The sequence below is a fragment of the Canis lupus genome, chromosome 29 (genome assembly GCF_048164855.1).
Source record: "Canis lupus baileyi chromosome 29, mCanLup2.hap1, whole genome shotgun sequence".
Taxonomy (NCBI): domain Eukaryota; kingdom Metazoa; phylum Chordata; class Mammalia; order Carnivora; family Canidae; genus Canis; species Canis lupus.
Window position 1 is genome coordinate 38,199,425 of NC_132866.1, and position 26,225 is coordinate 38,225,649.

The 26,225-nt window shown below is 42.1% G+C and overlaps 1 long non-coding RNA gene across 2 annotated transcripts in view; it reads left to right on the plus strand.

Moving 5' to 3' along the window:
* Window positions 1-26,225, plus strand: part of LOC140621210 (uncharacterized) — a 72,428-nt gene that overhangs the window by 33,853 nt on the left and 12,350 nt on the right. Inside the window, exons 3-4 of one of the 2 annotated variants that reach the window (XR_012020953.1) lie at window positions 8,488-8,630; window positions 17,074-17,202. This is a non-coding gene — a long non-coding RNA (uncharacterized lncRNA). Of the gene's footprint in view, window positions 1-8,487; window positions 8,631-17,073; window positions 17,203-26,225 lie in introns of those variants that run through there. The other variant, XR_012020954.1, reaches the window with a different exon arrangement.

Here is a 26,225-nt window from a genome sequence, read left to right on the forward strand (position 1 = left end):
TTTGATTCTGCTATGATTGGAGGCACTTGTCCCCTTCTCACTTATTTAATAATCTATTTTTGTCCAGTGACTTAAAATTCTGCAATTAGAATGTGTTAAAATCCTTTATGTATTTAATTTTGGACTCTCTTTATAATTATCAATTTGTCTATTCCTACCTCTAGAACAAAACTTTTAATTACCAGAGCCTTAGCATATATTTTAATATCTAATAGACCTTGACCTCATTACTACTACTCTTCCTCCAGAATTTTCCTGCCTATACACAATAGCAATATTTCCAGATGAACTTTAGGAATAGGTCACATAGTTCCAGGAAATGTTAATACATGGGATGGAAGCTGATATTTTTTATGACATTCAAGTTCATAATATAACTTCTATGTATTTAGGTCCTTTATATTCCTCAGAAATTTTAAAATTTCCTCATATAGCTCTTTACATTTTTCTTTTGTTTATTCACTGACATTTTTGTTGTAATTGCTTTTCCAATTCTAAATCAGATATTCTTTAACAGCTGTATTTTATAAATACCTGCTATATGTGTTTAAGAAATGCTCTTTGGGGACACCAGGGTGGCTCAATTGATTAAGTGGCTCACTCTTGATTTCAGCTCAGATCATGATCTGAGGGTCATGGGATTTAGCCTTTTGTCAGGTTCTGTGCTCAGTGTGGAGTTGGCTTGAGATTCTTTCTCTTCCTCTCTGGCCCTCTCCTTGCTCATACTCTCTCTCTTCCTCTCTCTCCCTCTATAAATAAATAAATAAATAAATAAATAAATAAATAAATTTAAAAAATCTTTTAAAAAGGAATGCTCTTTGAATGTTTTCCAATCTGCCATTTTCCTGAATGATTTTATTTTAATGTTATTGAATTTTATTTGAATGTTCATTGAATTGTTTATTTTGAATGATTAGATTTGAATGATCTTCTTGGGTGGAGGTTCTTTCTAAAGTCCTAAATAGTGTTTATTTGTTCTACCAGCATCATCATCAGTAATTAGCAAGACCAGAACAGAATTAATAGAAATAATAGTCAACTTTTCAGGACTTACATTAACCCTATTCTGAATGAATGACTACACTGAGAGGCAAGTCCTAATTGATAACATGGAAAAACAATATATTTATTAATTTACTCAACAAAACATTTATGGACTGTCTACTCTTTACTAGACATCTGGCTGTAGCCCAACATACACAGTTAGTCAAGATACAGGAAGAGAAAGGGAAAGATAAACCTTGACAGAGTGGGTCAATCACCTTATATGCATCTCACATAATTATCCCAAAGCAATTTATTGAGTGTATATATTTTTTTAATATGTTATTTATTTTATTCATGAGAGACAGAGAGAGGCAGAGACATAGACAGAGGGAGAAGAAGGCTCCTGCAGGGACACTGATGTGGGACTCAATTCAAGGATCCCAGGATCATGACCTGAGCCAAAGGTAGATGCTCAGTCGCTGAGCCACCCAGGTGCCCTATTGGGTATATATTGTTAATCCTGTTTTTGTAAATATGAAATTGACACTCAGAGAGACTAATTACCTTGCTCATAGTACTGTGACAGATTTGAAGTTGAAATCCAGACCTGTGTATTTCCCCAGTCCTCTTTTTCTTCTACCCCTCCCTATACTTTGTCATTCAGGAAAAGCCTTAGACTTGCATTCTTAGATGGTGCCCTGAGATAGCACTGTTCTTGAAGAATACAGCAATGCCCCTTCCTTACCAATGACCCAGAATCATCACAATTGGATGAGGCCTAATCCTAGAACCCTAGTTTTTTCCTGAAGCCAGAGTTCAAAGAATGATGCTTTCTCCAGTCAGCACAGAACAGGCCTAGTCACCCTGGGAAAACTTGAACTCTTCTGTGGGCTTGTGGTAGAAATGATCTTGCCATGTTGTAGTGAGACCCAGCAATAGGTCACACATGTCAAGGCTTCTTTACAGCTGAGCTCTTTGACCAGGAGGTTCTCAGTATCCTGGCCAAGCTTCAGTGGGTGAGGTCATAAGTAGACACATCATCTCCTCAAGCCTGACTTCTCATTTTATAGACAACTGAGGCCACGTGAGGCCATCCACACATGCATAATCCCAGAAATATTCCTCCTTTCTTCTGGAAAAAAGTTGACATACCACTCTTCTGCCTTTCTATGGCTTTGGTCACTCTGCTACTGACATTCTTATTTTCCAGACTTTAACACAAATTCTTTAATATGATTTCAGCCCTCCTGTGCAGTTTCTATGCTTTCCAGCAGAAAAACTCACATTCAATTACATATACTCTTTAAATAATTATAATAAACCTTTTCTTATATACATTGATTCTTTTTAAACTAGAGGTAATGAATAATACATTTCAAAAGGCCTAGTTTGGCAAGAAAAATTAATACTATAGATTTAATACAACTTAACACTTTGAGTTACCTCTTTCCTTTGCTTGTATTGTTTCCTGTATGTATATAGCCTCACATAGTCTCATTTATCATGGTTACTGCTCCTCTGGGGAGCTCCTATTTCCTGCCGCCTTAGCCTCTTTCTTGTACAAAAACATTGAAACAGGGACCTGAACCCCCACATTGAACAACTCATCGAAAGAAGAGCAATCAATCACATGTGTAAATAATCTATTGGTAATCAAGGTTGTTTATACAAGGGAATCTCAGTGAGGGAAAGGATAAAAGATTTGCATAAAATATCACAATAAGACATTCACCCTATCTCTATGCAAGTGATGACTGGAATTCTTGGAAGTGCTTTCTGGCTGTGGAGCAAATCCAGGTGGTAGTAACTGCTTCACCATGTGGCACTGGGGGCAAAGTCTTGGGGACCAGCATGAATTAATCACAGGCTTTTAGGATGTCATCACGTTCCTTGGGTCTGGCTTTGGCGAATTCCAAAGCAAACACTGGGAGAGAAAAACCCTTTTGGTTTCAGTGTTTTCTTTTTTAAATGCCTGCATTGCAATTGTAGGTTCCCTTTGATGTCAGGAGTCTAGAGTCTTTGTACAACAGGAATCCACTGCACCTGGCAGATGCGTTCAGTGTCTTATAAGACTGTATAAAAGGGGTACTGAGCAACAAACCTGTCTGAGATAAAGTCTCAACCAGTGAGGCAGCCAGCAAATGGGTAGGACCTCCACTGTTGAGAAGCTGGCCAAGATTCCTCCTGTGAAGGCATTTTGCTTGAAATATTCCCTAACTAGAGGTCCATTTACTGTTCTTCAGTCAGCCTTTAAAAGAGACATACTTCCTACCTCAGACCAACATGGTAATGGTCTGACATTAAGATCCCGACTTGCTGAGTGAACTTGGGTTTGCAAATTAAATTGTTGCTCTTCAATACATACCAGGAAGATATGCTCAGGGAGACTAGTCTGTTGACAAGCCAAGCAGAAGGCAGACTTCGATAATTTACCCCAATGAAAGCATTTAATAGAACCTAACAGAACTTGTATTACCTTAAAATTGTAAAGAATAGATATGGTGAAGTATATTTAAAAATTACTTCTGACTTTATTGAGCACTAGAGTCTTATTTCCCTGAGACCTGTGTGTTTAGTTTTAATCATTTTGTTGACATGTAACATACTTCTTTCAATAAAATCTTTGATGCAGTTTACAAAAGCATATACCATGTAAAAGATAAAATACATGCAATAGGACGTGTCCACGTTCTGAATGAAATGTGGCATAGATATACAATGGAACATTACTTGGCCATAGAAAAGAATGAAATCTTGCTGTTTGCAACAACTTAGATGGAGCTAGAGACTATAATGTTAAGTGAAATAAGTCAGTCAGGGAAAGACAAATACCATATGATTTCACTCATATGTGGAATTTAAGAAACAAAACAAATGAACAGAGGGGAAAAGAGAGAGAGAAGCAAACAAAGAAACAGACTCTTAACTCTGGAAAATGAACTGGTGGTTGCCGGAGGGGAGGAAGGGAGGAGGAAGAGTTAAATGGAGGATGGAGATTAAGGAGGGCACTTGTGATGAGCACTGGGTGTTGTATGTAACTGATAAATTCTACACCTGAAACTAATATTACACTGTATGTTAGCTAACTGGAATTTAAATAAAAACTTGAAACTACAAAAAAAAAAAAAAAAAAAGGAACTTGCTATCTATGTCTAAGTAAATTTCTTTCTTCTTCCACTGGAATTCCCGGGAAATAAAGAAGGTGCAAAGCCTCTAGTACTAGAAACAAGGAGTTTGATCACTGGGCCCAGTCATTAAACTTTTATAAATGCATCATAGCTCATATTTAAAGCTCTGATACAACACATGACTGGAGAGGAAGGAGGAAGAAGACTATTCACAGTCCCTCCATCTGTATGGTTCTGCCACAGAGACCTGGTCCCCAGGGGTCAAGCAGAAAGCCTGGGCACCAACCCCAAGTGAGAGGAATTGCTTTCTGAGATGCTTAAGTCTTTCCTTACGCAACCACTCCCCTGCTCTGGCCACCCAGTTGGAACTTCCCACCTTGCCACACAATTAAGGATGCTGCTACTTGGGTGGAAATGTTTATCTGGTGATTCGCTGCATTTTGGGATTGAACTCAACAGTAGAGATAATGAAGACAAGGAGGAGCAGGAGAACGACTCTCTCTGGGGACTGCCTCTGTGCATGAGTTGTCTCCAGTAGAGATGAATAGGAGCACACTTTGCTTATATGTAGTGCACTGGGCAATCTTAGCAGAGGAGACCTCATCCCAGTTCAACAGAGATACACAAGTTAGATTCCTGATACATAGGAGATTTTTAGTCCAAAGTGGCACACAACAACCTAAATTCAGTTTAAAATCTTACAATTGAGAAAAAGGGGACTAAATACTCCTCCACCTGTTGGCAAAGAATCCTGAGTTCTTTTCCTGTTTGGTTATGATTCTAATGAAATAATGTGAAAACATTGGTATTAAAAGAGAGAAATGCTTTTCCTACATGAGTCATCTTTCACAACAGAAGAAAATGTATATATATTATCTCTACATATTCTTTTTAAAAAATTTTATTATTTATTTATTTGAGAGAGGGAGTGAAAGCTGGAGCAGATGGAGAGGAGAGAGGGAATCTTTTTTTTTTCTATTTTTTTAAAATTTTTTATTGGTGTTCAATTTACTAACATACAGAATAACCCCCAGTGCCCGTTACCCATTCACTCCCACCCCCCGCCCTCCTCCCCTTCTACCACCCCTAGTTCGTTTCCCAGAGTTAGAAGTCTTTACGTTCTGTCTCCCTTTCTGATATTTCCCACACATTTCTTCTCCCTCCCCTTATATTCCCTTTCACTATTATTTATATTCCCCAAATGAATGAGAACATATAATGTTTGTCCTTCTCCGACTGATGTGGTTTATGTATACAATGGAATATTACTCAGCTATTAGAAATGACAAATACCCACCATTTGCTTCAACGTGGATGGAACTGGAGGGTATTATGCTGAGTGAAGTAAGTCAGTCGGAGAGAGGGAATCTTAAGCAGACTCTGTGCTGAGTGCAGAGCCCGATGCAGGGGTCGATTCCACAACCCTGAGATCATGACTTGAGCTGAAATAAAGAGTCAGGTGCTTAACCAACTAAGCTATCCATGTACCCTTATACATTCTCTCTATATATTCTGATTACATGTATTCTATATAAACATTTATGCATTCTATAGCTGAATAAAATACATAAGAAATTATGAAGCATATGAGATAGAGATAAACATATGAAAGAGGTTAAGGTTAAGACTGAGATAAAAAATTGAACAAACATAAAAGAAATGTAGGGTTGCCAAAGACTCTTACAGAATTAGAATCTGAACTGTAAATAGTGAAGAAAAAAGTTGGCAAAAGGAAAAAAACCAATGACCCAGAAGCCAAACTATGTAGGCTTTCTAGGAAAAATGAATATACACAGTAGAATATAATGAGAGAAGATAATGGATACCAAAAAAGGAACATCCCATTTCTGACTCATCACCATTCTGTGGAATAAAAACTAGGAAAAAAAGGGAGCAGAAAAAAAATCATCACTTGGAAGAAAATTTTCCCGAAGTTATAAAGAAAATATGGACTTTTCAAATACAATGGATCCTCTTGTGAGTAGAAATCTGCATGCATATGTATCCTGCCCAAATGTTTTAATTTCAACAACAAAGAATAATTATCCAAAATTGCCCTTGCAGGAGGAAAGGAGAATTGCAAAGGGAAATATTTGAAAAAAAATCTTCCAGAGATTTCAGAACATCTATTCTAACACTGAACATTTAAAGATGATGCAGGGATTCCTCTGGATTTTCTTGGGAAAGGATATAGAGATTCAAAATTTCTATATTCAGCCTGTAAGAAGGTATCAGAAAGGCTTGTATGGTTGTCCAAGACCCATGTGCCTTTCTTGGAAAACTTACTGGTAGAGTAAAAAATAGTTCAGAGGCAAATGTTTAGGAATGGTAAAAGATACACATAGATATAGATACTAAATAGTTTTATAAAGAGTCAAACTTGTTTGCAAAGTAAAAAAAATTAGAAGTTACATGACATTTCAGTAGTAAGTTAATAGAAAATAATCATACTGGCATAAGCAAATGGATCAAAGTGTGTAAAAATTCCTCATCTAACAAGGGAGTAAAAGATTATTACATTTTATTGAATTTGATGAGAGAAAACAAAAGATACATATTTGGAAAATCTTAAAGGAGACCAGAAGTAAATTTGGAATAGGATATATGCCTCCAAGTCACTGGGAGAAGATAACAAAGGAAATGTTCTTAGAAAAAAACACATAGGAGAGAGTAAAAGCATATCAAAAGAGAAAGCATAAGATAAGATGATAGAATTAAGAACAAAAATACAAATTATACATATATTAAATCACTGAGGTTAAGAAAAATAATTCAATTATGTCAACATAAAAGAAAACACTTAAAAAGATACAGAAACATCCCAAATGAAAGCTAGACACAGGTAACTTAATCCTTTTCCCTTGCAAAAAAATTAAGTAGTATGAAGAAAGTTATTGACAAAAGGTGCAATCAGCAATAGAGGAATGATAGGAAAAGACTTCTAGGTACTAAGTAAGACATCATGAAGGGTGCCTGGGAGGCTCAGTCAGTTAAGCATCTGCTTTAGGCTCAGGTCATGATCCCAGGGTCCTGGGATTGAGCCCCGTATCAGGCTCCTTGCTCAGAAGGGACTCTGCTTCTCCCTCTCCTTCTGCCCCTCCCCTCAGCTTATAGCTCTCTTGCTCTCTCTCTCTCTCTCAAATAAATAAATAAAATCTTAAAAAGGATCTATTTCTAAAAAAAATGCATATGTATGTAAGACATCATGAAAAATAAGGCAAAATTTCCTAGAAAGCTTGTAGGAAAGGTGCAGATTTACATACATCCCTTTTTACAATGCAGCCAAATGAAAAAGACTTCAATATAGAGAAAGAATCCTGGTGTTGATGAAACAACCAGGTTGGGGGACAGAAGAATATTTGTAAAAAAAATAATAAGGTAATAGATCAAATTAGAGGAAGATGTTAAGGGAAGATGAAATCTCTCCTAATCCAGAGGAAGATTTAGCTCCAGGGAGTTATAAGAGATGGTTGGTACCCGTGCAAACATCCCTTAACCTAGAGAGGGGGCACTGGGTATGAGTGGCTTAGGGTTCATTTCCATGACATAAAGGAATCCAGGAAGGCAAAGCTGAAGAGTAAGTCTTGTGGTCTTTTAAATTTTCTCTGAGAGGAGTGACTGGAAGAGCAGTGGAACAAAGCAGAAGAAAAGTGGGGACATGCCTTGGGAGTCAGCTTTGCACCTGCTGAGCCAAGTCTGACAAACAGAAATAAGTGAGTTCAGACCACCTCCTCACCCTCCCCCCCCACCCAAGCAAGATGTTTGCACTTTGTATTAGCTGGCTTCTTGTCCAGATAATCTGCTTGTCCAAGAGGAGATGGCCAAAATTGGAAGGGAGAATTTCCCCCATGACACACACATGCAACTTGCCAGAAGAACCAACTGGTGAAGCAGAGAATAGCGCATATTGAATGGGAAAAGCTCAGAGGTCATGTACAGAAAGCATCAGTGCTTAATTGCAGAGTCTCCAACCTTCAGGGTCTTCACCTATTCCTGCTGCCTCCTTCAGAGGCTCCTCATGCCACTCCTATGAAAATTCCAGAAGGAACCACATAAAGCCACACTGCTTCTTGGTCCTTCCAAAGGGAATAATAGGCAGAAGCTAGGGAGAGGTGGAGTTCAGGTAAACAAAGAGAGAGTCTCCTATAATCCAGAATTTTCAAAGGTAGGTTCTCCTTTGGAGAAACTGAGGTCCCTATGGCCAGAGGTTTAGAAGCAGAGGCTAGACTACCATTTGATGGGGATTTCCATTGCTCCTGAGCTTACTTTTTGCTGTGACTCAGAAGAAGGGAGCACAGAAGGTGAATGTGGCAAAAAAGCACCCTAGGCACCTCTGCTTGCAGCTTGGACAGCTTCCCATTTTCTGTTCCAGAGCCCTGCGATGCTGCTTCCGCCACGGGGTGTGAGGACACATGTTTTAGCCTTCCCCAGATGTTGTCAGGAGGAGCAAGACTGCACTGCCCACAGTGCATGGGTGGCCCCACCTCTCCTGGCTCTGGAAGTCTACTGTCCAAGGTAAATTAGTGTCTGCTGAACCTTAAATGGCAGGGCAGGACCCCGAAATGCCTTTGCCACCAACTTTCTCCATCAGCTTTTAGGGCTAATGGGAAAGTGACTGTTTATTTTCTTTTGTTTTTACATTTTTGAGTTAGCTTTACTGCTATGGAAAAGTAAGACAAATGGTCCCACAGTTATGGAGAGTGATGTGCAAAGACTGAAACGGGCCAAGTTTATGAACGGGAAATTGAAGCCAGCAGTGCTTCTCAGTGACCCAGATGCTCCCAGCCCACAAGGTCTCTCTGTATCTGAATCCCCTCAGTTTTCTCTTCTGCCCCATGAAAGCACATGTGAAGAGCAGAGCTCTGTTTTATCAAGAAACCATTCTTCCCTTGTTTGTTGATATTACATCATAACCATCATGGTGGCCATCTACATAACCTTTTATATTTTATCACTCATCAGAGGCAGGTCGGATCCTTTCTGCAGTACCTCCTCCTCCCTCTTCCTATTGCTGATTCTCTGGCAATGGCTTGCTTTGGCTGATTTTGTGCTGGTATGATGCCCTGGCTGGCACCTGTTCTGAATGGATGGTGCCCATGTCATTAGTGTCATTAGGTATTTTGAAGGCCTCTCCTGCCTGGCTCCAGCCCTCACTGCTTCTCCTCCTTTATACAACTGCTGTTCTTTACCTGCTGCCAATCACCGTGTCATGAAATCCTTATTACAGTTGAATTTGACAATACTCCATAGAATCCTGAGCCGGCTCATGACATTTCCCTGTTACCTTCCAAACCTTTTGCTCATTCACAGACTGGCTTCAACCTACCTTTTCTAGTCACAGTGTCTGTGATTTCTTAACTTGACCCATTGCTTTAGGCAAACTGGAGTATTCCAAGTTTGTCTGCTACCTATTACTTACCATTCTCAACCTAGTTACTGCCTTGAGGAGATCCTCCTGACTTCTGCACTAACCTGAATTCTGCAGGGGAAGGAAGAACATCTGATTCATTCCCAAATCCCCAACCCACTGTGGAAGCCCAAATACATTGGTTTTTCTTTTTGATCCTTCTCCCCACAATTTCCTCTGGCCACTTGCAAAGCCAATGGATCCCAAGTATGACCTTTAGCACAGATCTCTCCTAAACAGCAAACCTGCTGTCTTCCTAAGGCATCTCTTCTCCGATGGTCCACAGGAAACCAAGCTTAACATCTGCAGGATGTACACCAAGCATCTCCTTGTTCTGCCCCCACCTTGTGTGTTTTTTTTTAAATAATAAATTTATTTTTTATTGGTGTTCAATTTGCCAACATACAGAATAACACCCAGTGCTCATCCGTCAAGTGCCCTCCTCAGTGCCTGTCACCAATTCACCCCCACCCCCCGCCCTCCTCCCCTTCCACCATCCCTAGTTCATTTCCCAGAGTTAGGAGTCTTCCATGTTCTGTATCACTTTCTGATATTTCCTACCCATTTGTTCTCCCTTCCCCTCTATTCCTTTGACTATTATTTATATTCCTCAAATGAATGAGACCATATAATGTTTGTCCTTCTCTGATTGACTTATTTCACTCAGCATAATACCCTCCAGTTCCATCCACGTCGAAACAAATGGTGGGTATTTGTCATTTCTAATGGCTGAGGAATATTCCATTGTATACATAGACCACGTCTTCTTTATCCATTCATCTTTCGATGGACACCGAGGCTCCTTCCACAGTTTGGCTATTGTGGACATTGCTGCTAGAAACATCGGGGTGCAGGTGTCCCGGCGTTTCACTGCATCTGAATCTTTGGGGTAAATCCCCAACAGTGCAATTGCTGGGTCGTAGGGCAGGTCTATTTTTAACTCTTTGAGGAACCTCCACACAGTTTTCCAGAGTGGCTGCACCAGTTCACATTCCCACCAACCGTGCAAGAGGGTTCCCTTTTCTCCGCATCCTCTCCAACGTTTGTGGTTTCCTGCCTTGTTAATGTTCCCCATTCTCACTGGTGTGAGGTGGTATCTCATTGTGGTTTTGATGTGTATTTCCCTAATGGCAAGTGATCCAGAGCATTTTCTCATGTGCTTGTTGGCCACGTGTATGTCTTCCTCTGTGAGATTTCTGTTCATGTCTTTTGCCCATTTCATGATTGGATTGTTTGTTTCTTTGCTGTTGAGTTTAATAAGTTCTTTATAGATCTTGGAAACTAGCCCTTTATCTGATATGTCATTTGCAAATATCTTCTTCCATTCTGTAGGTTGTCTTTGAGTTTTGTTGATTGTATCCTTTGCTGTGCAAAAGCTTCTTATCTTGATGAAGTCCCAATAGTTCATTTTTCTTTTGTTTCTTTTGCCTCTGTGGATGTATCTTGCAAGAAGTTACTGTGGCCGAGTTCAAAAAGGGTGTTGCCTGTGTTCTCCTCTAGGATTTTGATGGAGATGGAGTACTTCCAAATTCGTTCTATGAGGCCAGCATCACCTTAATTCCAAAACCAGACAAAGACACCACCAAACGGAGAATTATAGACCAATATCCCTGATGAACATGGATGCAAAAATTCTCAACAAGATACTAGTGAATAGGATCCAACAGTACATTAAGAAAATTATTCACCATGACCAAGTAGGATTTATTCCCGGGACACAAGGCTGATTCAACACTCGTAAAACAATCAATGTGATTCATCATATCAGCAAGAGAAAAACCAAGAACCATATGATCCTCTCATTAGATGCAGAGAAAGCATTTGACAAAATACAGCAACCATTCCTGATCAAAATTCTTCAGAGTGTAGGGATAGAAGGAACATTCCTCAACATCTTAAAAGCCATCTACGAAAAGCCCACAGCAAATATCATTCTCAATGGGGAAGCACTGGGAGCCTTTCCCCTAAGATCAGGAACAAGACAGGGATGTCCACTCTCACCACTGCCATTCAACATAGTACTGGAAGTCCTAGCCTCAGCAATCAGACAACAAAAATACATTAAAGGCATTCGAATTGGCAAAGAAGAAGTCAAACTTCTCTCTCTTCGCCGATGACATGATACTCTACATAGAAAATCCAAAAGACTCCACCCCAAGATTGCTAGAACTCATACAGCAATTTGGTAGCGTGGCAGGATACAAAATCAATGCCCAGAAATCAATGGAATTTCTATACACTAACAATGAGACTGAAGAAAGAGAAATTAAAGAATCAGTCCCATTTACAATTGCACTCAAAAGCATAAGATACATAGGAATAAACCTAACCAAAGAGGTAAAGGATCTATACCCTAAAAATTACAGAACACTTCCGAAAGAAATTGAGGAAGACACAAAGAGATGGAAAAATATTCCATGCTCATGGATTGGCAGAATTAATATTGTGAAAATGTCAATGTTACCCAGGGCAATTTACACGTTTAATGCAATCCCTATCAAAATACCATGGACTTTCTTCAGAGAGTTAGAACAAATCATCTTAAGATTTGTGTGGAATCAGAAAAGACCCTGAATAGGCAGGGGAATATTGAAAAAGAAAACCATAGCTGGGGGCATCACAACACCAGATTTCAGGTTGTCCTACAAAGCTGTGGTCATCAAGACAGTGTGGTACTGGCACAGAAACAGACACATAGATCAATGGAACAGAATAGAGAACCCAGAAGTGGACCCTGAACTTTATGGTCAACTAATATTCGATAAAGGAGGAAAGACTATCCATTGGAAGAAAGACAGTCTCTTCAATAAATGGTGCTGGGAAAATTGGACATCCACATGCAGAAGAATGAAACTAGACCACTCTCTTGCACCATACACAAAGATAAACTCAAAATGGATGAAAGATCTAAATGTGAGACAAGATTCCTTGTGTGTGTCTTGATTCACTTACATTCCTCACCTAAGTGGAAGGCATTGAAGCCAACATCCACATCACCTTATCCACCCATTCTTTTTTCCCTTCACTCCCATTTTCCACCAGTCACCATATCCTAAGCATCTCCCATCTTGACAACCTTTGTATTTCCCACTCTTCCTCATCTCCAAATCACATAATCCAAGTGGTCTTTTAATTTACTAAAATTATTCCACTTCCTAAAATGCTTTGGAGAATTCTAGTGGCATATAACTGTTCTTCTCAAACTCAGTTTGAGCACCCCAGAGGACACTTCTTTGGGCTCCAGGGCACTTGAAGCCTCTTGAAGGATGTGTTACATTATTCTGGAGTATCAATTGTATTTGATGCTTAGAATTATTTTTAAATATTAGAACAGGTATCAATGCTTTATTGAGTAGAAGCTCAGACTGGAATATTTTAAGATATTTAAAATAAATTATATGCACAGAGTCCCTTTCAGCTATGATGTAAGGTGCTTAGAGTGTATGAGATCATTCTCCTTAACAGTTTGAAGACCGTCCTATCCAATGGAATACAGCTTTCCTGGTACATTCTACAATGCCCCTGGGATCTGGCCCTCTATATCTAATCCTATTTTTTATAGTCTTTTCAAAGCACATGCTCTGGTCACACTTCATCCTACTATGTTTTTGTTTTGTGTTTGCTCATTGAGTTTTCTCTGCCAAGATTGCTTTTACCCCATTCCGTTCTATGTGACAAATGCATATTTATTCTTCTAGCTCTAACTATACATTAACTCTTCTCTGAAACCTCTACTCTTTCCTCCCTGAATGGAGTAGAATGAGTCCCTCCGTCCCTAATGTCCCCAGTGGCTCCCTTTCCCCCAGCATCTTAATAAATTCATTTTGGTAAAGCTAACCAAAATGGCTTTGCTATCCCAAACATTGGCAAGGAATTCTTTCACAACTGTGCATGTTTCTCTGGATTGAAGAAAGCAACTTCCAGCTAAGACACTTCCGTGCTCAGACCTCAGTGGTAATTTAGGTGGCCTTGGCTCTCCTTGGGTTACAGCTAGGGGCTACTTTCTGAGTTAAACCTCAAGATGAGCATTTTCTAGTTGCATTCCCTGGGATAATCACCAGAGGGACCCTGCCCAGGGCCTCCTAGGGGGACCTGCTTTTGCCATCCATCTCCTTTGATGAACATTCAGACCTGCCACTGGGGGTTCTTCCCCTCCTATGCCTGTCTCACTTGTTTTGGCTGTTCTTTGCTCCTTGGATTTGAGAAAACTTTTTTTATTTTTATTTTTTAAGATTTTGTTTGTTCATGAAAGAGAGAGAGAGAGAGAGAGAGAGAGAGGCAGAGACACAGGCAGAGGGAGAAGCAGGCTCCATGCAGGGAGCCTGACATGGAACTTGATCCCGGGTCTTCAGGATCAGGCCCTGGGCTAAAGGCAGTGCTAAACTGCTGAGCCATCAGGGCTGCCCGGATTTGAGAAAACTTCTTAACAAGACCTCTTTTATCTTCCTTGAGAAGATTGCATGCTTCCAAAGTTTGGGAATTTTCTAGTCCTAGAACCTAACACAGCCTTAGCTACATACAGTGGATGCTCCCTACCTTCTAGTTGATTGGATGGATGAAGAGATCACTGTAGCGCAGATTTTTAAAGTCAGCCTCAGAGAACCTATCTTTCTTCAAGTTCCTTCTCAGGGAAGGAGGGAGCATCTCGAATCCACAGTGCTTTCCCTTCTTGCTACAGCTTTGCCTTTGGAGAAGGGACAGTACAAGCAACCATGAAAAGCACCAGGCTGAGAAGTCAGCTCTTGCTATCCTTGGCCCATGTGATGTGGAAATGCATATGATTCCTTTTACCTAAGAGACCAACACCTACCTAAAATCCAACAGGACATTTTCCCTTTCTTTCTGGTCACTCAGTGTACTTTCTTGAGAAAGACTTGTTCACTCAATTGCTCTGATCAACCAACACCATGACTACCCCAGTCTCCCAGACTCTAGACTTTTCTCTGTCATGTGGCTTCTAAGATTAATGCTTTGTTTATTCCAGGACCAGCAGCCCCCCTATGGTATCAGCATTATAAGCCTTCATGAAGTCCTTAAGTGACTCCAGTAGTAGAGTTTACACAGATAATCAGAGGTGATCAATTTTTTGCCGTGGGAAATGAAACAAATAATAAAGCATTAGTTATAGAGAATAGCTCATTCTTCCTGGGAGAGAGAGGAGTGTAATGAATATTTTCATCAAAGAGGTGGTATTCAGAGCTATGTGAATAGCAGGAGAAAGCAGAAAAGAAGATGAAGAATTCCTTCTAAATAGAAGGGGGAAGAGTACACAAAAGAACAAAAGTATCCCTGGCCTTTATTCAATCCCAAATTATAAACAGTGTAGGTTTGTTTATATGCATTAATTCTTTTTCTCTTTCCAGAGGTAATTTTATACCTTTATGTAAAACTATTTAAAAGCCTTTTATTTATTAGAATTAAAAAGTCTATAAGAAAAAGATTAAAACAGTAAGACCAGTGTTATCTCAGGTAATTCAAAAGATTTAAATCACTATCTGGAAAGCCCATCAGCAGACAGGTCTTCCTGTGGCTCCCTTCTCCTTCCTTCTGCCAACACAGCTTCTGCTATCATTCAGACCCACGTGTGCATCCTCTGAGGGTGGTGGCGATGGTCAGCTTGCCAGCAGGCTGGACAGTGGCTAGAGATTGGCAATGGCTCCTAATGGAGACATGGCCTCTGACTTGGAATTCCCCTGAACAGAGGTCCTTGTGGGGTGACATCATGCACATTCGGTGTTGTGATGTGTTTTGAGTGTGTGAGTGTGAACTTTCTTCATGAACAGGAAGCAAAGGAAGGAAAGTGAATTTGAGAAAACAATGGCAATCTTGAAAAATGGGTCAGATTTTTAAAAAAGTATGCCAGCTTGTTCCATATTTCTACTTATTTGGAAAGGCTCTCAAACTATCTTGACTGGCTCCCTCAGATGGAGCAGGCTCCTGTGACTTTTATGTGGAGCTCTGTGGTAAAGTTTGGTGAAATGAGACCCTTGGAGCTCACAGGACTACATACCACACAGAAGCCAGAGAAAACTCTTGACTTTTAAAGGGCTTGTGTGATTAGGGTAGTCCTTCTCAAATGAGCTCAGTCTCAGTGACTATATCATCTAGTCCCCACGGAGGGTTTGTTTCACATATTACAAAATACTCAGAAAGGTATTCTTTGCCGAAACTCTCAGCACTAGTGGTGGGGGGTGGGGGAGCAGAACCTTTCCTAGGGTCAACTGGGGCCAAATACCATGATAGAGAGAGGACAAAGAAGAAAGAGAATGGGTAAGAGGGAAGGAGCAGTGGGTACTGGCTTGGCGTCAAAGCCTGAGATTGTTCCTATTGTGGTATTGACATGTTTAACAAGCATAAGTTGATCCTCCCATAAGGGAGCTTGGGAAGATAGCGAGGGTAATAGTAGTCATATGGTAAAAGTGTTAGGGTTTGTAGAGGTAATGAATCAACAGAAGAAGAAAATGGTCAGGTTGCGAGAAGTGAAATAGCTTCCCCAACATCCAAACTCAACAAATTTGTTTTTGATTCAGCCTTCCACTCTTTAGTCCAACTACTACATCATGTCAGAATGTTCCTGTCTCGAAATGGTAATCTAATAATCTTCAAAACCCTGAGGGAGATGGAGCATCATTTGTTCCCCTCACCTTCTGCCCTTACAAAGTACAGTCTTTTGGAAAACTGTCTTTGGCTCCTTGGATTTCAGCACTGAGGCACCCTTGGTGTGGTTTGGAAAGGACACGTGTTCTTCTCCATCCTACTCAGTCCCAGCTCCAGGCAGTCACCTCTTGGCCTCAAGTTTTTCATCTTGGTGGGGTAAGCTGGACCCTTAACCTCCTTGACAAATCATGACGGGCATGTGAACAGAAAGGCGGTCCCCTGGAAGCTGCAAATAATGTTCTTGGCTGCTGTTTCTTCCCTTTCTATTTTAGTCCTAAGGGACTTTTCTTTTTAATTATTTTTTTTTATTTTTTACTTCTATGAGATTTAAGAGTTTTGAGGTTTTATTGGGAAAAGAAGAATTCTGTGTGGTTTTAGAAGGCGAGTCACTTTGAGTTACTTAAACCCCCATTTATCCAAATATAAAGGCTGAAGGACCACTTAGCAAACTGGGCCTCTTTTGATAAAACTTTTGGCAAAGATTTTAGAACTGTTCTTTGCAGTGTCCGTGTTTTTACCTAGCAAGTCCAATAGCCATCTTTCTCAATTGACTTGGCCCTGCTAGTTTGTCTTCATAGGTGTGCATTTTGTGCACAAGAGTGCAGACACATGTGGACGTGTGTGTATGTGTGTGTGCACGCGCACATGCATGGGGTCACAGAGAGGGAGGAAAGGCTCTGGCTGTTTATAAGCCTGTAGCAAATGAGGTTCAAGGATAATTAAGAGAAATCTCCCTTGGCAGAAAAGTGCCTTTTTGGGTCTGCTTCTCATTTTGGACAATTGGAAAAGGCAATCACTCAAGTTTTATTGATGCCAAAGGGTTTTTCACAGTCATCAATATAGGCTACAAAAATGAAGTTGTTGACATCTTATTTCTGGGGATTTTTCTTTCAGATAATTGTGAGCCCTCAAGCATCATATATTCTGAAACAAGGCGGTTCCACTCCATAACTGAGCACTTCCAATGCATTGCATGCAACGGATCTTACAAACATACCGCCAGATCCCAGGTCCGTCACATCTGTATTCTAATTTTAATTTCACTCAAAGGAGCTTGAGATAAAGTTTAAAATGTATGTAAATGCTTTTAGCCAGTTATTAACATTATGTGTACTTTTTGAATTTGAATGTCTAGGTTGTTGGAAGTAGACTTTGGCCTGGTCCCGTGAGCCCCATTTCACTTGGGCCTTCTGGACAATTTTGTTTTCTCATTTGGAGTGAGGGAGGCTGTGAGCATAGTGAAGAGCTCCTACAGGCCCATGGGCTCTCAGATATCCTTGAAGATTCCCAGCAAGTGCTCACCTGTCCCAGTGGGACTGGAGAAGTCCCCCTCCATCCTATTTGCAGAGTGAAAGCAGCTGGTCTGGTGCTCTTCTGGCTCTGGCATGAAAAGCCCAGGCTGTGTGACAAGTGCAGCCAAGACGAGATTGTGAGGCCAGCTCACCTAGCCGAGGGCTCCATCTGTGAACACAGGGCAGACTTGGGCTCAGCACATGGCAGTGACTGGTCAAGGCTTTGGCTCCAGTGCTTTCATGTTTGGGAAGCAAAACTGATTTCATGAAGCGGGTGCTGTTTCCCCTAGGCCGACCTCCCTGGGGACCAGACTCAGGCCCAGGTGCACAGGAAGCTGAGTCACGAGTGGCTGCCATGGTTGCTCTTAGCCCAGAGGAACATAGAAAAACTCACTAGAACTGACAAAAGTCTACACCATAAAAGTACAGGTATTTACTACCCCAGGAAGGAAATGGAGTGACCAATACAATAATATTAGCCACTGAGCTAGTCTATTAAAGTCACACTTTTAGCTACAACTTTTTTAAAATGAACAGAGCAAGATGGAATAATGGGGTAAATCTAAGGGAATTGTCAGGCCAGAGTGATGATCTCACCTGCTTTCTATGGTTACTAGAACTGAAGCCAATTTCAGAAACTGGCCTCCCCTTGCCAAATGACCCTCCTCAGCCATTGTATTTATAAGTGGCTGCTCCTATTAATCTCTGCTGGAATCTATGTGCACATTTGAGTGCATATCTACATCTCCTTTTTATGACTAAGGGAGCTAAAGGTTAAGCAGGATTCCCATGGCCACAAAAAAATTTTAACAAGATCTGGAATATTTTCTCAAGCCACTTCCTCTATCACTCACCGAAATATGTGTTTCTCCCTTTAGATGTGTGTACTATTGCAATCAGTTGCATTGGTATCAAAGTCAGAAATCTTGAAGCATCTTTGTGGCCTGGATCCCAGAACTCCAGCAAGCACAGGGACATTCAGTGTGGCGGCTGGGGTGGGAGCTGGGGGAGTCTGGGTGGTCCAGCACATCCCCGCTGAATGTTTAAATGCTGACTTCACATGAGGGGCTGCCCTGACCTGTTGTGGTAGAGAAACTCCTCCCATAAACTGCTGATCAGAAAGGACATTTAAAAAAAAAAAATTGTGAATGGCTAGGATGACACACTCTTGTTCTGCTTGCCCGTAGGTCTGAATTTGCGAAGTGCAAAATGACCCTAAAAGAGCTTTAATATTCCTGCATATCTCAGACTGTTCATGAAATGGTTGTTCTTTGCCTCGCTCCTATCTTTCTGATATCACTTACAGTTGGGTATTCCTTAATGCCTATATCCACTGAAGTCACACCCCACCCAAAAAAATCTAGACTTATAAATTAATACGTTGACTACTGAAGGTCAGCGAAGATTTTAATTTTATATGATCTTGCCACAAATGACAGGGCTCTGGGTGTGAGCCTGTTCCAAAGCAGCTGTCTTTAGGTTTTCTGGGCTGTGGCCTGTTGCAACAGCCCTGCCCAGCAGGCTTGCTCCATATGGCACCATATTGACCCAGTTAAATCCTCTTTCTTTTGGATTTTAAAAATGAGACACACAGAGGGATGTGGACACATTGGAATTGTGTATGCCAGATGACTCACAGAGAGACAGTTCAGGAGCAGCAGCCCTCAGACAGAAAAGCCAGTGGGAGCAAAGGGGCATTTGACTGGCAGCAACAAAAGAAGACACTGAGACGGCGAAAAGCCAAACTATCCCATAAGGGACAGGCACAGTTGTTGTCTGCCATAGAGGAATGAATGATGCCTCACTGCAGTGGGGGCTGCATATTGAACATTTTTGGTTGGTGGATACTGACTTTTTTCTCCTCTTCTCTCTACTTCCCCATTTAGGACTAGCTGACTTTGGCTAGGTAACCTGACACCCTCTCCACTCCTCATGGCTTGGGAGATCCAGACAGATGTAGTGAGATTTCCTTGAGTGAGGTATTGGTTGGAAGTGAAATCATGAGCTTGCACAGGATTAGACAAAATCAACAGTGTTTAATGGTATATCAGATGGTGGGGGGAAGAGTGAACAGAAAAGGTAAACCCTTTTCTGTCCAGCCTATGTGTGGCTGTGGCCACTAAGGACCAAGCATAGACCGTAGGTGGAGAAGCAGGTCTGAATGCATACTTCTACCTCCATGTGGAAGCAACATGAACCTGAAGTCCCTTTGAAAACTTCTGTTCCTCTTCTTACTCCTCATTTTCTTTCCTTTTCCTCTTCTTTCTCCCCTTTGGTGTGGAGACACATGCATTCCATGTTTTATCAGCTTCTTGCGTGTTTTCACTTCAAGCCTGCTGGTCATCCCTCTAAGGAAATGTGTGTTATCACATTTCTGGCTCAGAGTGAGATGTATTCAATATAATCAGTTGGCGACTCCTTGGAGTGGAAAAAGTTCTGCCAGAAACATTCGGAGTTCAGGGTGAGTGCCTCAGTCATTTCTGAGCTCTGATCCACAAACTCAAGGGTAAGAGATCACAGAAATTTGTAACTGGCATCTTTTCTGCAGTCAATATCCCTCTGAAGGTCAGTAGTGAAAAAACGTGCCTAAGGAACAGAGTTTCATAAAACAATATGAAGAACTACCCCACATAGTGTTACTATGCGCCAGGCTATTTGACTAAGCACTTGTATGTGTTAATCCAGTTGTTTTCACAACAAGCACATGAAAAGATACTTTTCCCATTTCTTGGATGTGGAAACTGAGACAAAAAAAAGGTTAAGTAACATGCACAAAGACAGGATGAGCAAAGGATGTGCATGGTGTTGTGGTTCCGGGTCTGCACTCTCATGTCTGTGCTACACTACTTGACTTCACTGTGCACATCTACATCTTTCTTCTGTCTTCATCCATGACCCCTTGGTGTGACTCCATCTGAAGTTTTCTCCATCCTATAGTTGATTTGACTTGCTTTTCTGGAAGCAAATTAACCATGAAACCAACATCTAGAATGGTCTTCAAGTTTTTAGTGGGGAAAAAAATTGCCTTCCTACGTACTTAGCCAATGAGACGTATCTGTCTGCAGAAGCAGCTTGCCCGGGTTTGGAATATCATGAGGTTGCCCCATTCTTCCAGCTTGATCTGTTGCCCTTCCTGTGACTTCAGGGAGCATATGCTTCACAACTCTGCTGATGGTACAGCGAGGGCACCAAGGCTGAACTAAGGACCCAAATCTGTCTTCAAAGCCACACTCAACTCTGTTCTAGACCCTTTTAGTTTTAAATGCATTTTATTAAAGCCTAGTTGCAAATCACAACTTAAGGTAAAGGGAATAATTCTGGATAGAGTGGGGTCTGCTGTCTGGAAGAGTGAGGAAATGGCTGAACTTGACCTCATAATCACCTAGGAAGGTGGTCACCTGCAGTGCTGCCACAGCCCTGCCAGGGGCATGGGTTCACTAGCTGACATGGGGCTGCTACAGGGGCAGGAGGCTTCTGCACATGAGTGCTTAGAATGCAGGTCCGGGGAGGAGGTTTGGAATCGCACCTTAGTCTCCATCGAGCCTTTCTACTTGGAAAAGATTCAAGCTGAACCCATCCTCAGCCTGCAGCTCTGTGTCTTTAAGATGGGGATAATGGAAAGATGCTTAGCGCCTCACCACATGACACGGGATAATTGCTTTGACTGTCCCTGAGAGGGTTTTTCTTGAGTGATGACTGTGCCTTGGCCACATGGGCACAGATGAGTGAATGAGATTGGGTATGTGACCTGTTTATGGTCCTTCTTTCATTTTTCTGCTCCGAGACACCAGTCTGCTGAGGTCAAATCTGTCTTAAAAAATCCTCAAGTGCAGAGCTAGAACCTGCTACCTTTGCCAACACAAGGTGAGGTATCCTTGCTCCCTGGAGGCTACCATAGATGCAGGAGGCCTTTGAAGCCCTGAAATCAGTTCTAGCTCCTTCTCTAAGCTTCAGGAAAGTTGAGCTCTTGCTGTTTCATCTTCTTGCCTGAGTGCCCAGAATTTGGTGCCTGGAATTGTTTCTGATCCATTAGCCTTGAGTTTAGGCTGTGGCATTTTGTTTACAAAATAGAACACCCCTACAGCTCAACTTTGCTTTAAAACCAACCAACCAACCTTTCATTATCTTTTCAAAGCTTATTTTTCCCCTTCAAGGTATCTTTATTCTTCTAAACTCTACCAATTAAGTTTTAAGCTCCTATCCCAGATTTGAGGGATACATACTGACTAGGAAGGAAACACGTGATGGTTTAACTTTCTAGGAGGCAGAGGGTTTCCAATAGAGGTGGAAGCCTGTCCTGGGTCTTTTGCTTCTAAATTATCCCAGCTACACTGCTCCATCTGTGGACAAAATGATCCCAAAGGAGCTTCTTCCCACTACCAGAGCTTGACTCCTCAGTGTGGGCAATGATGATAGAATGGAGGGCATGGGTCCATTCTCTTGCCCTCAAGATGCTACAGTTGGCATCCCAACTTCTCTATTGCCTGGTTACCCCCAGGTGAATTCTTCCTACACAGCCCCTGCCTCCCCACCAGTACTTGACCCTCCCAGTCTCCACCTGTCTCAGCTTCAGGCTGGCTCCCTACTCAAAATGAAGGAGGCTCTAACTCCATCTGTTCTGTAGATACAGGCTGTGTCCTTGGACCTGTACACCTTGCCCACCCTTCTGATGGCTGGTCATCTGGTGGGGTTTGCTGGCAGACCTGGAAAATGAAAATGTAGAATAAGAATCATATTTGTAGGTTTTGTGCATGTTCTTCCTCTCCTTATTTCAGCACATGGTCTCATCAGGATTCACCTTTACCTTTGGGTCTCTGTGTGGCTACCCCTACTCTCTCATCCTTCTTAAGGGGACTCCATGGCCCTGAGTGACTCAGTCTTAAGTGAAGATAGTTACCCCTTTCCTAGGAACAAAGCTGAGGCGAGGCCAGGACACTTAGATAAGACTTGGCTGGAGTCCGGGATAATGTTAGAAAGACAAATATGAACCATAGTGTAGCATGGATCTGGGTGGTCTGGCTCCCCAGTTCTAGATGCTTGAGGACCTTTGCATTTAAGCTCCTGTTTCCTCTAGATAGTGGGCTCTGTCTCTGTGCTTCCCAGCCAGAGGTCCACAAGTAGTCTTTGACCCTCCCAAATCCAAAAAGCAGAGTGAACTTGGTGAGATGCAGAGCGGTCCCTTATCTGTCTGCCTTAGTAGGGAGAGGAAGTTCCTATTTCCTTTCTGATAAATTCTTTCTCCTAATTATTGACTTCAGTAATGCCTGCCACCCCCACCCCCTTCAGGGGAAACCTCAAGTAACCACCTGGCCTTTCAGGCCTCCCTCTAATAACCATAACTAAAACTTGATAAAATAGGCTCAACATTTATTGCCTTAACACCAGCATCCACAGGCGCAGGGCCATATCACACAGGACAGGAGAGTAGCAAGGAGTGGCCTGGTGAGAACAATACCTGCATAGCCAAACCAGCAAGTCCCACACTTTATCAGTTAGAGAGGACAAAGGCAGTCACATTTACATTTGTATCCCATAAACACTGGATTCCTTTACAATGGCAACTCCCCCCTCCTACTGCCGCCCTCAGCAGCAAGAGTTCTAGTGGTGCCCTGGGACACTTCTGCATAAATGTTCCCAGGACTTCCAAATGGGAGCATACTCTTGACTTTGATGTCAGGCCAGCCTGTCCTCACAGCTTGTCTGATGTGGGTGTTGGGGACTCACACTCACCTACAAAATAAATTTATCCTAACCCTCCAGCCATTGTTGTGATACAAATTATGCACAACTCTGGTGTTTTCAGTAAAAATACAGTACGGACACTGTGCCTTCTAAAGACCCATGGGCTGTATATCTGGTGGTGCAGGCTCACTGCCCTTGGTGTCACCTGATGCTTGGGTGCTGGGTTGCTTTGGATCCATCAGTAGGGGTGTCTCAAGGGCAATACACAATACACCTGAATTCCGAAAGATTATAGTTCTTTTTTTTTTTTTTTTTTTAAACAACAGACATATATTTTGCCCTTGGGCTTGCATATGCCGCCAATGTGTTGTGTCAGGATGGGATCCAATGTAAGCTGGACATTATGACACTGCTGTCTAATATCCATGCCCTGGTCCTCATTCTTAATGTAATTCCCTTATCTTTTTTTGACTTTAGTTGGGCATCTTCAACCACTGCCTATATTTTTATGTCTCTGAACCTCAGTGAACGGGTTAAGGGGCTCATTCTCCCAGATCTTTCTTTTTCAGGAACCGCCTCATTGTCCCTTTCTCAATCCATGGAAGTGCATAACATCTGAAGGAAAGGACCAGAATCCAATTCCACTGGCAAATCCACATAAGCTTTGACCTGTAGTATGGCAAGAACATTCTGTTCTGAATTGACGATTCTTGACCAGGCCACTATCTCAGTTTCCCCACCGACTAAGATAAAGGAATAGAATTCTGTATTAGGTGGGTTTGCACAGTGATCATGGCTGGAAGCCCATTTTAAGAGGAGAGCTGTCTGGGAGCCTAGAAGTTGGCAATCTCATCAAAGGGAGAGGTAAAAGGTAAAAGTGTGGTAGCTTTTTAACAAGTGAGGAAAAACCACTGGAGAGGAGTGGTGAGCTCTCCTGGCATGTCCCCAGGTAGGTGGATCCTGACAGCAGCCTGTTACTATTCTCTGCTTACTTATAAAGTCTGATGTGGTCTGATGGTACTTCCTTTTCTATGAAGGTCAAATCAAATCCCACAAGCATATTTGAGACAGAACCAAAGTGGGATAACCATCGGAGAGAGCCTTTGCTTGTGGAGGGAAATCCCTAGACGGTGGGCACTTCTTCTGGCATTGGCAGAATGACAGCGTGGCCCCTTTGTGCATCCTCAGAGCACATCCTGGGCTACGGTGGGGCTTCACCTTCACTGCCTCTCATCTGGGGAGGACTTCAGGTGGTTGTTTGGATGCGAGTGCTTGGAGAATCTCAGATGTCTTGGGGAAGGCGTTCCCTTAAGCTAGAAGGAGAGGTCCAGTCTGCTTTTCTCTCAAGCTATGGGGGCACGTTATTATTATTTTTAACCTCTATTTACACAGCTTGTCTGTATCTATTTTAATTTGTTCTAGGGTTTAACTTCAGTCCTTTTAAAACTTCTCTGGGTAACTGTGTATTCTAATTGTGAATCGCTAATAAATAGTCAAGGAAATGAGGAGAAACCAAAGCAAAAATCTTGATGGAAGCATTTCTTAGCCATCAAATCTTGGAGCATTAGGGAAATACAAATGAGATTTCTTTTGACTTTCAACTAGCCAGGGGGTACATTTGAAGACTTCAAAATCTTTTAAAAAATAAATTATGGTCCCCCTCCCCCATTAAGCAGGATTGAGAACATAATGGGCTGAGGAATTTCCAGAGTTGTCATAGACCCTCTCAGGGGACTTACGGACAGTGGGTTTTAAAAACGTGTCTTTGAAGTAATTTTTCACGGACATTTCAGTTCCAGCGGGTAGACTGCACATGGATCAAAATAAGCACTCTAACTTAAAAACAACAAAAAGGAGACAGGGCCAAATTTCGCTGTGAGCTAAAGAGGAGGTCCTGTTCTGGGGCAGCAGCAGCTAAGAACACACAGCAGAGCAGAAGTCAGGGCTACTTTCTCAGAGATCAGTCTGGGTTTGACCAGAGAGAAAACATCCATATCCTCATTCATTTTTCTCTCTTCTCCATAACCTATGCCCCAATCACCTAGGCACCAGGCCCCGCAGGGATATGGCAAGGGTAGCCTCAAGAATTGCCATGCAGAATGCAGCGTGCAGAGGGAAAGCAACTTTTCAGACTCTCCTCCTCTGCAGACAGCTGAATTGTATATCCCAGTTCGTATGTTAAAGCCCTCTCCCCAGCACCTCAGAATATGACTATATTGGGAGAAAGGACATTTAAAGAGGTGATTAAGGTTAAAGGAGCTCATGTGGTGGTGGGGGTGATTCCAGAGGACTGGTGTCCTTTTTAAGAAGAGGAAATGCCACCAGGGATGCACAGAGAAAAGGCCAGGTGAGGACACTGTGAGAAGACACAGGCTGCAAGCCAGGGAGTAGCCCTCAGGAGAAACCCAACTTGCTGACAGTTTGATCTTGGATATCCAGCCTCTAGAACCATGAGGAACCAATGTCTGGTTAAGCAACTATTCCCTGCCCCCCCCACCCCTGCCCCCAGCCTGTGTACTGTGTTAGGGCTGCTCTGGCTGACTGAAATATGGGGGCCTTCTCTCCTCCTGGCCTGGCTGTCTTCTCACACCCAGAGCCACAAGAGGAGCCTGGGGATCCAGTGCAACCCAAGAAGGAAGGACAGAGAGGGGTCCCTAATCCAACACTCTCCTCAGAATCTTCTCTGCCTATAGTGAGTGCCTGGGCAGAGTGAGGAGCAAGCCTATCTTTGCTGGGAACATAAAGAAAGGCCTCAGGGGTGCCAGGAATTCTCAGCCTGAGGGGTCCTATGGCTGGGAACAGACTGAGGTGAATTAACACTAGGCTGGGAATCCCATGGGACCTTTTGTGTCCAGGAGAAGTGCTGTATAGAAGAGAGAAGCTTAACCCTGAATTTCAACCCCAGGCCTGGCACTTTCTCAGTCCACACCCACCTGGCTCCAAGTTCCTTATGTACAGAGCTTAGGTTTCTTGTAGGTCAGCCCTTCTCACACTGAAATGTGAAGTGAATCACACAAGCTTTGTGTTAAAAGTATACATCTGATTGAGCAGTTCTGGATGGGGCCCATGAAA